Source organism: Ceratosolen solmsi, unplaced genomic scaffold, assembly GCF_000503995.2.
Source record: "Ceratosolen solmsi marchali unplaced genomic scaffold, CerSol_1.0 scaffold27, whole genome shotgun sequence".
NCBI lineage: Eukaryota > Metazoa > Arthropoda > Insecta > Hymenoptera > Agaonidae > Ceratosolen > Ceratosolen solmsi.
The window spans coordinates 485823-499289 of NW_011948426.1; the positions used below are offsets into that span (position 1 = coordinate 485823).

A 13467-nucleotide genomic window follows, 5' to 3' on the forward strand; every position below is an offset into this window, starting at 1 on the left:
CCCCCCCCGCCCCCGCCCACCGCCCTTTTCTCGGTTGCTTATATATCTTATAACTAAATATTCCATCAATCAATTATACTACTATATTTTCCGATAATATTTAAAATTCAATGGATTTTTATACAAATTTAAGGTTCAATGCTTTGATTGAACTATCGATAAATATGTATTACATATGATATAATAGACAAAATAAATCTCAATTAAAATAAAATAATAAAATCTTCAAAAATTTTAAGATAAACCCAATGGTATTAAAAACGTAGTTTATTATTTAATATCTAAATGATATGTCTAATGTTAAATTAACATTAGTTTATTTCATTTTGATATTTCTCGAATATTTTGTCGAAGTAGAAAAAAACATATATTAAATTAAATATTGTTTTGTATATTATGTAAATTTTTTTCTTTATTTATAAAATTTTACATTTTTTTATTTTAACGAATAAAATGCTTCATCTCTTGTTTTCATGTACTACCACAACTTTATTCGAAAATTTTAATGCTTATAAACATTTTAATATAATGGTTTATGAATAGTGATATTATTTTTATACTTAATATTTTATTGCTGTTTGTATACATTGTTATTATTATATTTTATAATAATAATGTTAAAAAGTTTATAAATTGGCTTTGAAATCATCATGATGAAGAAAGAAAATTCATTTAAGAAAAACTAACTTCGAGAAAAGTTTCTACAGACCCAGAAAAATCTCTTTTTCCAAAGCTTTATTGATTTATCAATATATAATAGTATTATCTTCGAAAATTAATATCATTTAAAGAATTTTTTCACTTTCTTTTTTTCAAAGTATATACAAATTAAACGAGATTTCGTAGAATGATACATTGGTATTTGTGCTATTATGAGCGAACGTGATATTAAGGCTTGAGAAGTTTCTACTAGAAGCATTAAATAAAAAGTGTATGCACAAAGTGGAATTGCGTAGTTAATTATACATACGATTATAAAATTAGTTATATAAAGTAAATAAATTTATAACGATATAACTATGATTACTTTTTCAAACCTAAAGATACAATAAAACAATAAATTTATTTGACTTTAAATACATTCCACATATACTCTATTCCATTATTAAACCATTTTTAATTCTGCAAATTATTCTAATACTATAATAATTACTAAATATCTATTATTTTTCGTACGTCCTGGGTATAATATGAAAATACTAAATCAATTATTAATTAATAATTCCTAGCCAAAAAATGATTGAACGATTGAATTGAATTTATTTATTTATATACTATATCGATAATCCCCTCAAAATTAATGATCAACACATATCTCATAATTATATTATACAAATCATTTCTAATATTATCTTATTGATTGCAATTTATTACTAGAATTTTATTTTGACATAAAGAAATCAATTTTATAAAATTGATAAAATATTTGTTAATGAAGAAATTTAATTTTTTTTTTATATACTATAATTCGCAATAGCAAACAAGAATTATCATTATCACCGTCATAAATATTATCATTATTATTGAAATTTTTATTATTATTATAATTATGTTACATTTAATTTTCTTTTATGTTGACAACCTGAATATAGATTAAAAGTCAACATAAAAACGACGTTTTTATCCATTTTATAAGCATCTGATTCAATTCTATTTTGTAATGACGTCGAGCATTAAATTGATTATATTTAAACATAAATAATAGATCGTTAGAGTAATTTCTAAAAGTCTTTAAAATAAGTTACAAATAAATGAATTCATTATCCAAAAGTTTTATTTCTTCACATTCATACATTTTGAAGTGCATTTAAAATTTTATCTTTTATTTAATGTTATAGTTTATTAATTTTATTTGAGTATTCGTTAATTCCTTTACAATTACTTATTTTACTAGAAATTATTTATTCTTACATCATACCGTTTATTTTACATTATATATTATACGACTTTAACAATAAATAATATTAGTAATTTTGTTTTGAGTTTGATAATACATATTTTGATCCGAAGCTTATATGTTTATCTGAATTGTTTAACTGTACTATTATTATTTTCATTGTCATCTGGTATCTCCAAAAAGACATTTTTTACTTTAATTCCATTGATTGATAATGTCAGCATATACAACCACTACATTGTTAGAAACCACTGTGGATTTATATATAAGCCTATTAATTCGTAACATTATATCTACTCATATGTGTCAAATAATATATCTACGTCTTATGCATTGCCATACTTTAGTTAGGAGTTTATTAGTAATTACCAAATATGTAGTCTTAAGAATAATTTTTATTTACTCTCATTTCTCCTTGTCCCAATGTTCCTCATTTATACATATTTTACTCTATATTTCATAAACGAATTATTATATTAATTTATATTAATTTCTAACAAAATTAAAAATATTTTCTGTAATAGTTATGAAAAAATTCTTGTATCGATTATGTATTTGAATAATTAAATTAAACTTGTAATGGAATTATTTTTAGGATTAAATAGAGAAATAATATTATTAAGTTAGTACACGTGATAAAATAATTAACACCTGTTATAATTTTTATGTCACTTGTAATTTGTCACGAATATTTATTTATTCAAAATTAAGCATATTTATTAATCGTATTTAATTGCGTGTTGTGATATTTGCTATTCTAATATTTGCTTTACAAAATTGTAATATTAACAAATAATTTATAAAAATTATATACATATTTCGTATGAGGTACCGGTTTACGTATTTTTTTTTAATAGTATTTTCATTTTTATAGAGTTATTTATATATCTATTTGCCAATTATTAAGCTAATTATTCACTATTATGTAACAATTATCAACTAAACATTGTTGAAAAAATATTTATTCTTTAGTAAATTAGGCTATAACGAAATTATATCAATCCGAAAAATTACTTTATTTTTTTTTATATTTTCAAGATAACTAGTTGTTCCGATATACTTAGAGTGATATAATCTTATTTACTCCTGCAGATTTTATAATTAAATATAAATTCTATTCTTAATTTAAATGATTAACTTTGTACAATTAAATCTGTCGTCTGCTTTTAATTAATAACAAATTTATTAAACACATTGAGCTATTGTTAATTCCTAAATTTATATCCCCACTATTTACATAATGGTAAGTTAAAGAATAATCGTCAAATAAATAATATTTTACAAAAATATTATTTTAATATTAAAGTTTATGAATATAAAAATGATTATAAAATATTAGAATATTTTTTCTTTGTCTTTTGTATATTATAATTTTCATGATAATATTTCTTTATTCATAACATATGATACAATAAGCTGTATTTTAAGAAATTTCAATCAATCAGAATTTGCATGAATATATATATATATATATATATATAACAATTATATATTGTAATTGCAATAGAAACTGTTTGCATTACATTTTCATTTTGAGGACATTTCATTCGGTCTATACATGTTTTAGTAATTGTTTTGAAACGTAGGCTCACAACATCAAATGATAAACTCGTCTTTAGCAATTTATGAAATTTATATACTCTTGTTACATAGTATATAATACGTATGTCGTCTAACAGCAAGAAAATTATGCAGCGAGGAATGCGTAGTTGTTGAAACTTCTGAGAACAACCAACACAGAAAAGACATTTATATTGTAACATTAATAAACATTATATGATTGTTGTAAAACGTATTATAAAATCCTTAAATCTTATCAGATTAATATACACGAAGAAATTCAGTTTAAAAGCATTATTTTACGGATGTGCTTAAAAAATTTTGCATGTTATTTCATCTTATCCAAATGATGTTATTCTTCAAAGTAAAGAGATTTTTAATTACTTGAAGTATTATTGTGAATTGACAAATTAAATGTGTAATTACCGAAGTTTATAATCGGTATTAATATGTAATTGTAAAATTATGAGCTAAAATAAAAAATAGAGTAGAGCGGAAGCTTTAGAAGTTATTAAATGTCATATAGAAGAGACTTGTTAACTAAAAATCATGCAACATTTTATTAAAAATAATTTTTAAAAGTGTGCCATATATTTTTATGAATTATCAATAATGTATTAGTTTTTAATACCGGAACAAAAGCAAAGTAAAGGACTTATACAATTAATATTTTTAGACTACCAATTAAATGCAATTATCTATAATATTTTGATGAGAAATAATTATTAATTTATTTTCTTACATCGAAAAATTTTTATTAGCATTTTTAAATTCCATATTTTTTCATTAAAGCAAAAAAATGTATTAAAAGAATATGCATTTTCATTATAAACTGCTAATATAAAGAATACATATACCACAATTATTTATGAAAAACATTTATTAGATTATTAAAGCCAGAAAGGTCAGTTTATTACATAATATTTTTTGGTGATTGTATCATTTAATATTACCGTTCATGAAAAGTTGATTGTAATTTTATTTAGGAATAGTTCTGTTATATAATCCATTTAGTAGTATTCATAATTAGCGATTTATATAGAGTTCGTAACAAAAAAGGGCTGAATCGACATTTTCTTTTAGGGCGAGTGTGATATAACACCGTCATCGCTACTTTAATACTGATTTTTCTACTGATAATAATTGATAAGCGTAAATCGACAAGATGTCGTGAGAAGATCATTTTCCTATATACGAAAGCGTCGGATTGCATTTGAAACTTTATTTATCACTTTGAAAAAGGCGAATTGAGTGGGGATGTTATCCTCACAGCGGCTGTAGCAAAGACGATGTTGTCGTACTTTCTTAAGGTTACTTTAGAACTTTATCTTTTTCAAGCCTTTCCTCTTCTTCCGTTTACGTCTTTTTTTTCTGCTTTTTGAGTTGAATGCGGCCCTCTTTTATTGTTACGGTAATAGCTAAAGCACTCTAGTGGTGTCTTAGTTCCTTTATTACATTTTTAGTTTCTCATTCTTTTCTTCTTCACCCTTTAGTCTCTCAGACGGCGCTGCAAGTGAGCCACGACAAAACCTAGAAGCTTATACCTAAATATATAGATATGCGGAAGATGAAAGTTTTTTTTTTTTATTAATATTATACTAAATTAATTATGCAACTAATTATTCGTTATAGATTAAGTCGTTATAAATTATGTACATTTAATCTTATACCATCACTTTTCTATCCTTGAATCTCAAACACAATTATTTCAAAACATTATGACTTATTGCATTTAGTTTTCTAATACTTAAGTTTTATTGTTTTATGAATAGTTATTTAATGAATACTGAAAACTCTAAAAATCCATATACTCGAAATGATTTTGAAAATTTAATTAAATATTTTTGTTTTCTAATAAAGAAAATAATTTTATTAAAGCGTAAAAGAAAAATAATCGTGCCGATAAAATTCAAAATATTGCACGTAAAATTCTTATTTTATTTTAAATATCTTCGTTGAGTTTCGAATAAATAGATTAGTCTCCTCGTTTCGCAAAGAATCTCAGCATTGAAGAAAAAAGCTAATTTATCAAATTCGAAGTAAAGTTTACATAATATATTCGTGATAAATAAATTTTTATCTATTAAAACAGTACTTGATGTGAACGATACTTATACCTACGTGCTTACACACACACACACACACACACACACACACACACACACACACACACACACATGAAAAATGCCGGTAACATTTTTTTTTCGCAAATAAAGTTTATATTAAAATACACACGTAGACACAATCACTGTATTGTGAATCAAAAATAGCCATCTGTAAAATCAACGATATTATAAAAATGCACGTGCGATCTTACAATTGCATATTAATGTGCATTTTCTATTTGCGCACGTGTATTTGCACACATTTGCCTTATGTGGACATAAAGAAAATTCCGCACTGCAACGAGTCTCTTTTCCATCGTTGAAGAGGCCTTCTTTATCACGTGTGCTCTTGATGACGAGACCCTGAAATCGATATGCAAGTCCAGCAGCCACAGCTAGAGCATCTCGACCGAGAAAGTTACTGATGCTGAGAAAGATAATAAATCCCGCGCATCTGAGGAGCACCTATTCTCATTCTTTCGTATTTGTCATTAGTAGGATAAACGAAATCATGCGATGGGAATTTTCTTCGCGAGTGACTCACTATCTTCGAAGAAAATCTGGGGATAAGTATGAGATGTTTTCCGACAGCCATTTATAACTTAAAAGAGCTTTGCAAGCTAATCGATAAATCAAATGCTCAAACATAGCATTATCTTCTGAAACTAAAACTGTCAACATTGTTCGAGTTAAAAGGTAGTGATTTATATATAGAAACTTGATAGTATTTATTTTAATAATTGTTTGTACGTAAATCTTGCCATTCGTGAATACCTCAATCAATAAAAATCAACGACGCTGCAACTTTAAGAATGTCGATTTACAAAATTCTAAAACGTCCAAATATGTTTAAGAAATTCGATTAATTGTACTAAGATTCGATGAAAATTTCACGAGTTACGCCAAGGCGTTGATTTTAAATACTCAAAATCTCTTCTTCTCAATCAAATTTATTATTTATGCATAAAAATTTAAATTTAAATTTAAGTTAAGCAAGCAATAAATTGACGAGAATTTGAATCAAATTTGAATTTGCAACATTCATTGTGTAAAGCTATATGATTATGAAAATTCAGTACTCTCGTGGATGTATTATAGTTAAGTGAGGGTTTGCGATCGTAAACTTTGGAAAATTTATCAAAATAGTTTCCCAAACTCGTATGTATACTATTATTCTCTGTTAATAAATTATCGTTTATATCTTCTATTGGATTATGGCTAATTTAGAAATCTTTACAAATAAATTTTATTTCTCTATATGCTTACAGAGTATTTATTACGCGTCTAATTTACATTACACAACTAGAATTTTAACATTTTGACACTTGCTCTCTGCTTCCAAACACCCAAGTACTATAATTTATTTTCAAACATACTCAATTATGTTCTTTCCAGAGAAAATTTAAAATACGTATTAAGTCTACGAAATATAATTTAATTACAAATAAGTACGTAAGATTTTCATACAATCGTTTAAACATCATTTTTATAGATACCAATAAGCCATTTATGTAAATTTAAATAAAAAAATTATATGTTAAAACCTACCTGTATGAAATATAATTTCTTTTGAGCTAATTTAAATTAATTTATGCATAAATAGACGAACGCAAAAATTTATTTCTGATTTCAATTAGAAAACCAAATAAAAATCTGATCTAAATATATTAATATAGCATTCAATTTTATAGGATTTCATGCTATTTTAATAGCATTGGATTAAAGAAATATAGAATATAATATATTTGAACAATAATAAGCGCATCAATCATGCATTAGATTTTTGCTAAACTATTGTATGGTTTCAAATAGTGTTTGCTCTTTATAATACGACTACGAAAACGAACAATTTTAATTATAAAAGAAACAGAGTTTCTGTGTATTTAATATTTTCAGGTAAAACTAAATTCTTTCTTTAAGTCATTAATATTTTTTAAAACAAATAGCCGCACAACGTAATAAATCCTATTTCGCAATTCTAAATATTTAGAATTCTAAAAAAATATGGCAGTTATGAGAATAAGAATTTCGATCAAATGACATAAAACATTAAATGTAAATAATCTGTATTAATAGTAAATTAGTATTATATTCTTATAGAATATAAAATGAGTATTAATAGAAAAGGTTGTATGTGCCTATAAATATTGTTTATAATGTATTTATTTATTATAATTAAGAACGAGCCCAAAGGAATCACAAACGAAATATTTAAATGAAATGTATTGTATAACATATAGTTAAAAAAATTATTATAATATATTTCATTATTGATATAATTTTGTTATTTCAGAATAATAAATATTAACAATTTTTTTTTATTTAAAATCAATATTAATTAATATTCAATTCGAATAAAATTACGATAAAATTATATTTTAAATGTAGATTTTTTTTTATTATTTGTAATATTCTCCTATTATGTATTTTACTATAGCGATAATTTTTAAACAACTGAACATTACACATAAAAGAAAATAAAATTCATATTTAGCTTATGAATGTAGTTAAAATTAAATTCGTTTGTTTTTATTGCATATTGAGATAAATAGGATAATTTATACAATAATTGCTTAGTTATCATTATAAAGTCATAATCATATAAAATATATATAATTAAAATGAACTATTTTTAAATTATTAAAAGGAAAATTTACGTTTGAAAATACGACAAATAGCCGCTATAAATTATATAAATAATTAAAAATTTGATAAAATTTTACTAATAATGGTAATAAAGTAAATATTATTGACTGTAACTCTTATACTAATGTAATACAACTATTTGAAAATTGATGTATAATTTTTTCATTTAATGATTAATTGATATTGTTGTAAATATATAATATCTTCAATCCTAATTATTACTATTAATATTACTATTTAATGTACTATTAATTATTAACAACATATATACATTAAACATACGTATTGTTTATTTCAACTTATTGTATTTAATTCAACTATTTATTGACCAAAATATTAGGCATAATTTCATTTTTAACAACATTTAAGAATTTTTAAATTACGAGCGTCGATTAATTTTGAGCCTATGCATTTAATTATATACAAATATTATAATCTATAGATAAGACTAGATAATTAATAATTGACCGATAATAACAGAAATAATTTGAGAGAAATGATATTGCTTCATTTAGCTGGATAGTAAAACTGGAACATTGTATTTATGAAACGGATGCTTTTGTTATTAATACAGTTTATCCTTTGAATTATTTTGTTTTCAATATTTAATTGCACAGCTACAAATTCTACTGTTATTCTATACAGCTTATTACTATCTACTTATAACTCATTTATTATTTTTTATAATTTTAAATGAAATAAAATTAAAGTAAATGTATGTTTCTATTTATTCTAAAACTTATATTTCAATGAAATAAATAGGAGTACGAAATTCCTGAAAAGTGTGTACCAGATAAAGCTGATATGCATTTCGATAAGTAGACATAAATTTTTTTATAAAACTTTATAAGCTTATATATTCTCTACTAATTAATGAAACTATATATTTTTATGAAAATTATTTAATAATATAAAATAACGTATATAATATTATATAATAAGTTATCTTGTATCTTTCTTTTATCCTGTGGTACTCCGAATACAACTTATCTTGATCAATAAATTAGTGATTACAGAAGCAATAATTAAGTACCGGATCAATTTTCTCATAGTACCATCGACGTCTATATTAGAATTTTCTCATTAGCAACACTGTATATGCATGCATCTTCTAATTCAATCACTTAAAAGCATTTAATAATTTATACTCGTGTCAACTTGAACATATAAAATTTAAAAAATGAAATAAAATTCTTTTCAATAACGACAAACTCTGATAGTTAAGTAAACTAATCTGTTTTTTATTCATAATTGTAGCGGTTCTATGTATATATAATATACGTTATTTGAACATTCTTTGTATTTATATTTCAATATATCAAATAAGTGATATACTAACCTAATATAACATATTAATTAAACCGATGAGATGTTACTGTCTTAGTTAATTATTTTATTCGCAGAGTTTTTTTATAATCCTACATTTATGCTTTTACGATGATTTCATATCATTACACAATAACTTTTTTCATCCTACGGAATATATTACTTTTATATTGAAATAGAATAAATTTAATTGTTCCGCTAAATAATATGATAAATTTTCCTTAGAAGTTATTTTCCTTGGAAATTTTAAAAATTTTTAATTTTAACGCATTATAATAATGCATTATAACATAACAAATACAATAATCACGCAGCAAAGTATCCTGATTTTTTAAGAATACGTAAGAATGACAGAGAGAGAGCGAGAGAGAGAGAGAGAGAGAGAGAGAGAGAGAGAATAATAAGAATTCGCACGCGAGTTTCCTTATTCGAATAATAGATGTCTGCTGGCTATGGGGTATTATGTTAACGACACAATCTCCATGACTTGCATCAAATGTACATGTATTGTGAGGCTTTCGCTTTACACGACTACCAATACCATTAATTAAATCACAAGAATGCAGGTTGTCACAACGCATTGCTATGCATTGGCTGTGTGCCCATAGGAACTTTCATATTATTGTTCTTCATTGTTATCTAAATGACGTATTATCGTAAATTTATATTTAAAAAAGTCGTGATTAATCTGCAGAAATTAATTTAATGCGCTAACCAATTTAAAATAGGAATGTTTGCTTAAGAAAGTTTTTCGAAAGAGAGTTAATGTACATTTACGAGTATATATTACGCTCATCGTTCGATATTTTTTTTATAATTTAATAATTCTTTATAGCGATTGATCAGATTAATGATTTATTAAATTACCATATAAACATTTGAGTAAATAATTATTTAAAAATATTTAGGAATGTTTGTAAAGCATCTATGATAATATTAATAAATATAAAGAATTTGTTTCGAAATTTGAAATTTATAAAGCTGTTATAATAATTATTTTATAAGATATTTCATTGGAATTTCAATACACATACTATTATATTTCTATACACACACATATATATATATATATATATATATATATATATATGTATAAATATATAATTTGACCGTTGGATGAAATTTACTTAAAAATTGTTTAAAAAATTTTGAAATTCTCTCTTATTATAAAATTAATTATTTACTAATTGTATTTCAAAATATTTAATCAGATACATTTAATTCAAATAGAAAGATGTTTTTATGTATAGAATCTGCGGGATGGGAAAAATATCCAGAAAAATGACAAATTAAAAATAATTCTGTCATTTTATTGCGAATATATGTAATTATAATAAACGGTTACGAAAATCGATAATGATATTTTTTAATTACTTCATATGCACAAATTGCGTCACAATAAAGGATGCAGAACGAGCAAATCGAGTTGGCTACATTAGGGAATTTAGTCGAATCGATACTGTACGAATCCACATATGATACAATAGTTTTAACATGACAAATCTACTCAACTGGAGAAAGTTGTTAGCAAATATCAGAGTTCAAACTTCAGATATTTTGCAAATTATGTTTTAATCTAAGCTTTTCATTAGCAAAAATAGCTGCATCGCATCATTTTCTGTGTATATTTTCACATTTTTGGGTTTGTGTACAATTGCTCGAGTTCTGTTGAATATGATGAATAACTAGTGTTTGTAATTCTTTTCTGCTTTTCAATAAAAACAGAAGTGATGTACTTGTTTTTATACTCCTGAAGATCGGGTTAGTACGGTTGAAGATCATTTTTACTTCTCTAATTAATGGAACAATAATACTTGCTCATCTATTAACCAAAATATTATAAAACTCCGAATAGGCAAGTTCTTCAAACAGAATTTTTAGTAAAATTATTAATTATAGTACATTCCGAAAAGGAAGGTTTTAAATTCCTTATTTGTATCGTTAATTATAAACATAATAATAAATAAATAATATATATATATTGTTAAATTAATTTGTCAGATTATATTTCGTGACTAACGAGTATATTTTATTAATAAATAGTTATTAATATTATATATAGTTATTTATAGTAATCTATTTATGGCTATTAATAAAGCAATGCAAAATAAAACGATAACAATTCTTTTTTTATATCTATAGGTAACGTTCATTATTCTATTGCTATTTAAAAATATAAAAACAATGATATCAGCAACTATTACTTGCTTTAAGTCTTATAAAGATACTTTTTTTTGTATAAATGCGAGGCGTATCAATTTAATAGTTTATCTTATTATATATTTTTCATAAATTATTTCTTACTTTATTGTTTTTTTTATTTTTGCCATATTCGAAATTTTATTAGTATAACTACCACACAAAGTCTCTAGTCAATGAAAAAATATTTCCTTTTATTTGATCTCTCTTATACTTTCCCTTACTAACTTCTATATATCGGCACATCGGGCTTCCAAGCGTGCACATGAGCGTGTGATTGCACATGCGCACACAAACAAACATGCGCGTGCGCGCGCGCGCGCACACACACACGCATATATATACATATACTTGCATCCACGCAAATGTGTCGTCATAAATTTGTATTCTCACGTGTTCGCGCGAACGCGGTTACGCACACGCGTATCCACAAGTATATTTATGATTTTAAGAGTATTATTTTAAACCTTAAGAATTTGAAAACATAATTCTTTAAATATGTAAAAAGAATGTACACTCCATAGATGTAGACCGAGGAATTATAACAGAGATGTACAGTTATAAAGATAGAGATATAAAGATCTAATTTATATTATCTTAGACTCTATCTTGCATACATCCATTTACACAGATCTGCGTTTGGTTGAGTCACGAACTTGCAAGTGTAGGCGATGAAGTTTCATACGCAATATTGACTGCGGATAAGGGAATGTCATTGTTATACCACATTTGATTAAAATTGCAACGCTTCTACGAGATCGTGAAATGAAACATCTTAAAACTTCATAAGGAATTGATCGTCAGGATCAACAGAAATAGACAATATCTGACACAACAGTGCGATCACCTCCATTATTCGTACTATTCTGCTGTGTCACAACGTCAAAAATTATTGCGAATGAGATCTAGTGAGATCATAAAGTTGTCTATACTGATTTGTCGTTAAACTTCAGTCACAATTTTCACTGTCATCTATTTCAAAATTCCACGTACAAATTAATTTTTGAATAATTAGCACTAATAAATATCTTTTATTAGTGCTAATTATTCGTTATTCGAATATTCGTTCAGCTTTCTTATATAGTTTAATTAAGAATTTCTATTGAACTGTAATATATTTATCTAACACATATACAAATATTTAACGTATTACATTAAATATTTTAAGTGAATTTATTTTAAAAAAAAAATAAATAAAAAATCAAATTTTAATATTGTTAATACTATTCCTAATCGGATATCCATACATAAATTTGAAATTTATCATTAAAAAATATAGAAATTTGAACACATGCTGTTTATATATATAAGTTAAATAATATTGTTTTTAAAATTACTCAATTGCTTTCTACTAAAAAAAAATTTTTTATTACATTGTTGTCATATGGACTAACATTATAGCTTAATGTTCATTTATTATCTAAATTCATCATATTTCTTAAGATTTAGTAGATACACTAAATATCGATTAATTATATTTATTGAACATTGACAGAGAAATTATTCATTCTATTATATATTTAATACAATTATTTAATAAGTGTTTCTTAAATTATAATATACAATTATTATATGATTATTATACTTATGATATGTAAATATTTTGTATAATAGTTGGTGCATGTTTTTGTTATTAATATTTTTCGCATTGAGCGATATTGAAGAGCTAATACAATAGTACATCGGCTTATCAGTGAGAAAATTGTAACTGCACGTAAATAAAAAATTGGATTT

The 13467-nt window shown here is 24.2% G+C and overlaps 1 protein-coding gene across 3 annotated transcripts in view; it reads left to right on the forward strand.

The window, feature by feature from the left end:
- LOC105363067 (pleckstrin homology domain-containing family G member 5-like) overlaps window positions 1-13467 on the forward strand; it is an 82454-nt gene that overhangs the window by 11184 nt on the left and 57803 nt on the right. The gene's annotated exons all lie outside the window — the stretch shown is intronic.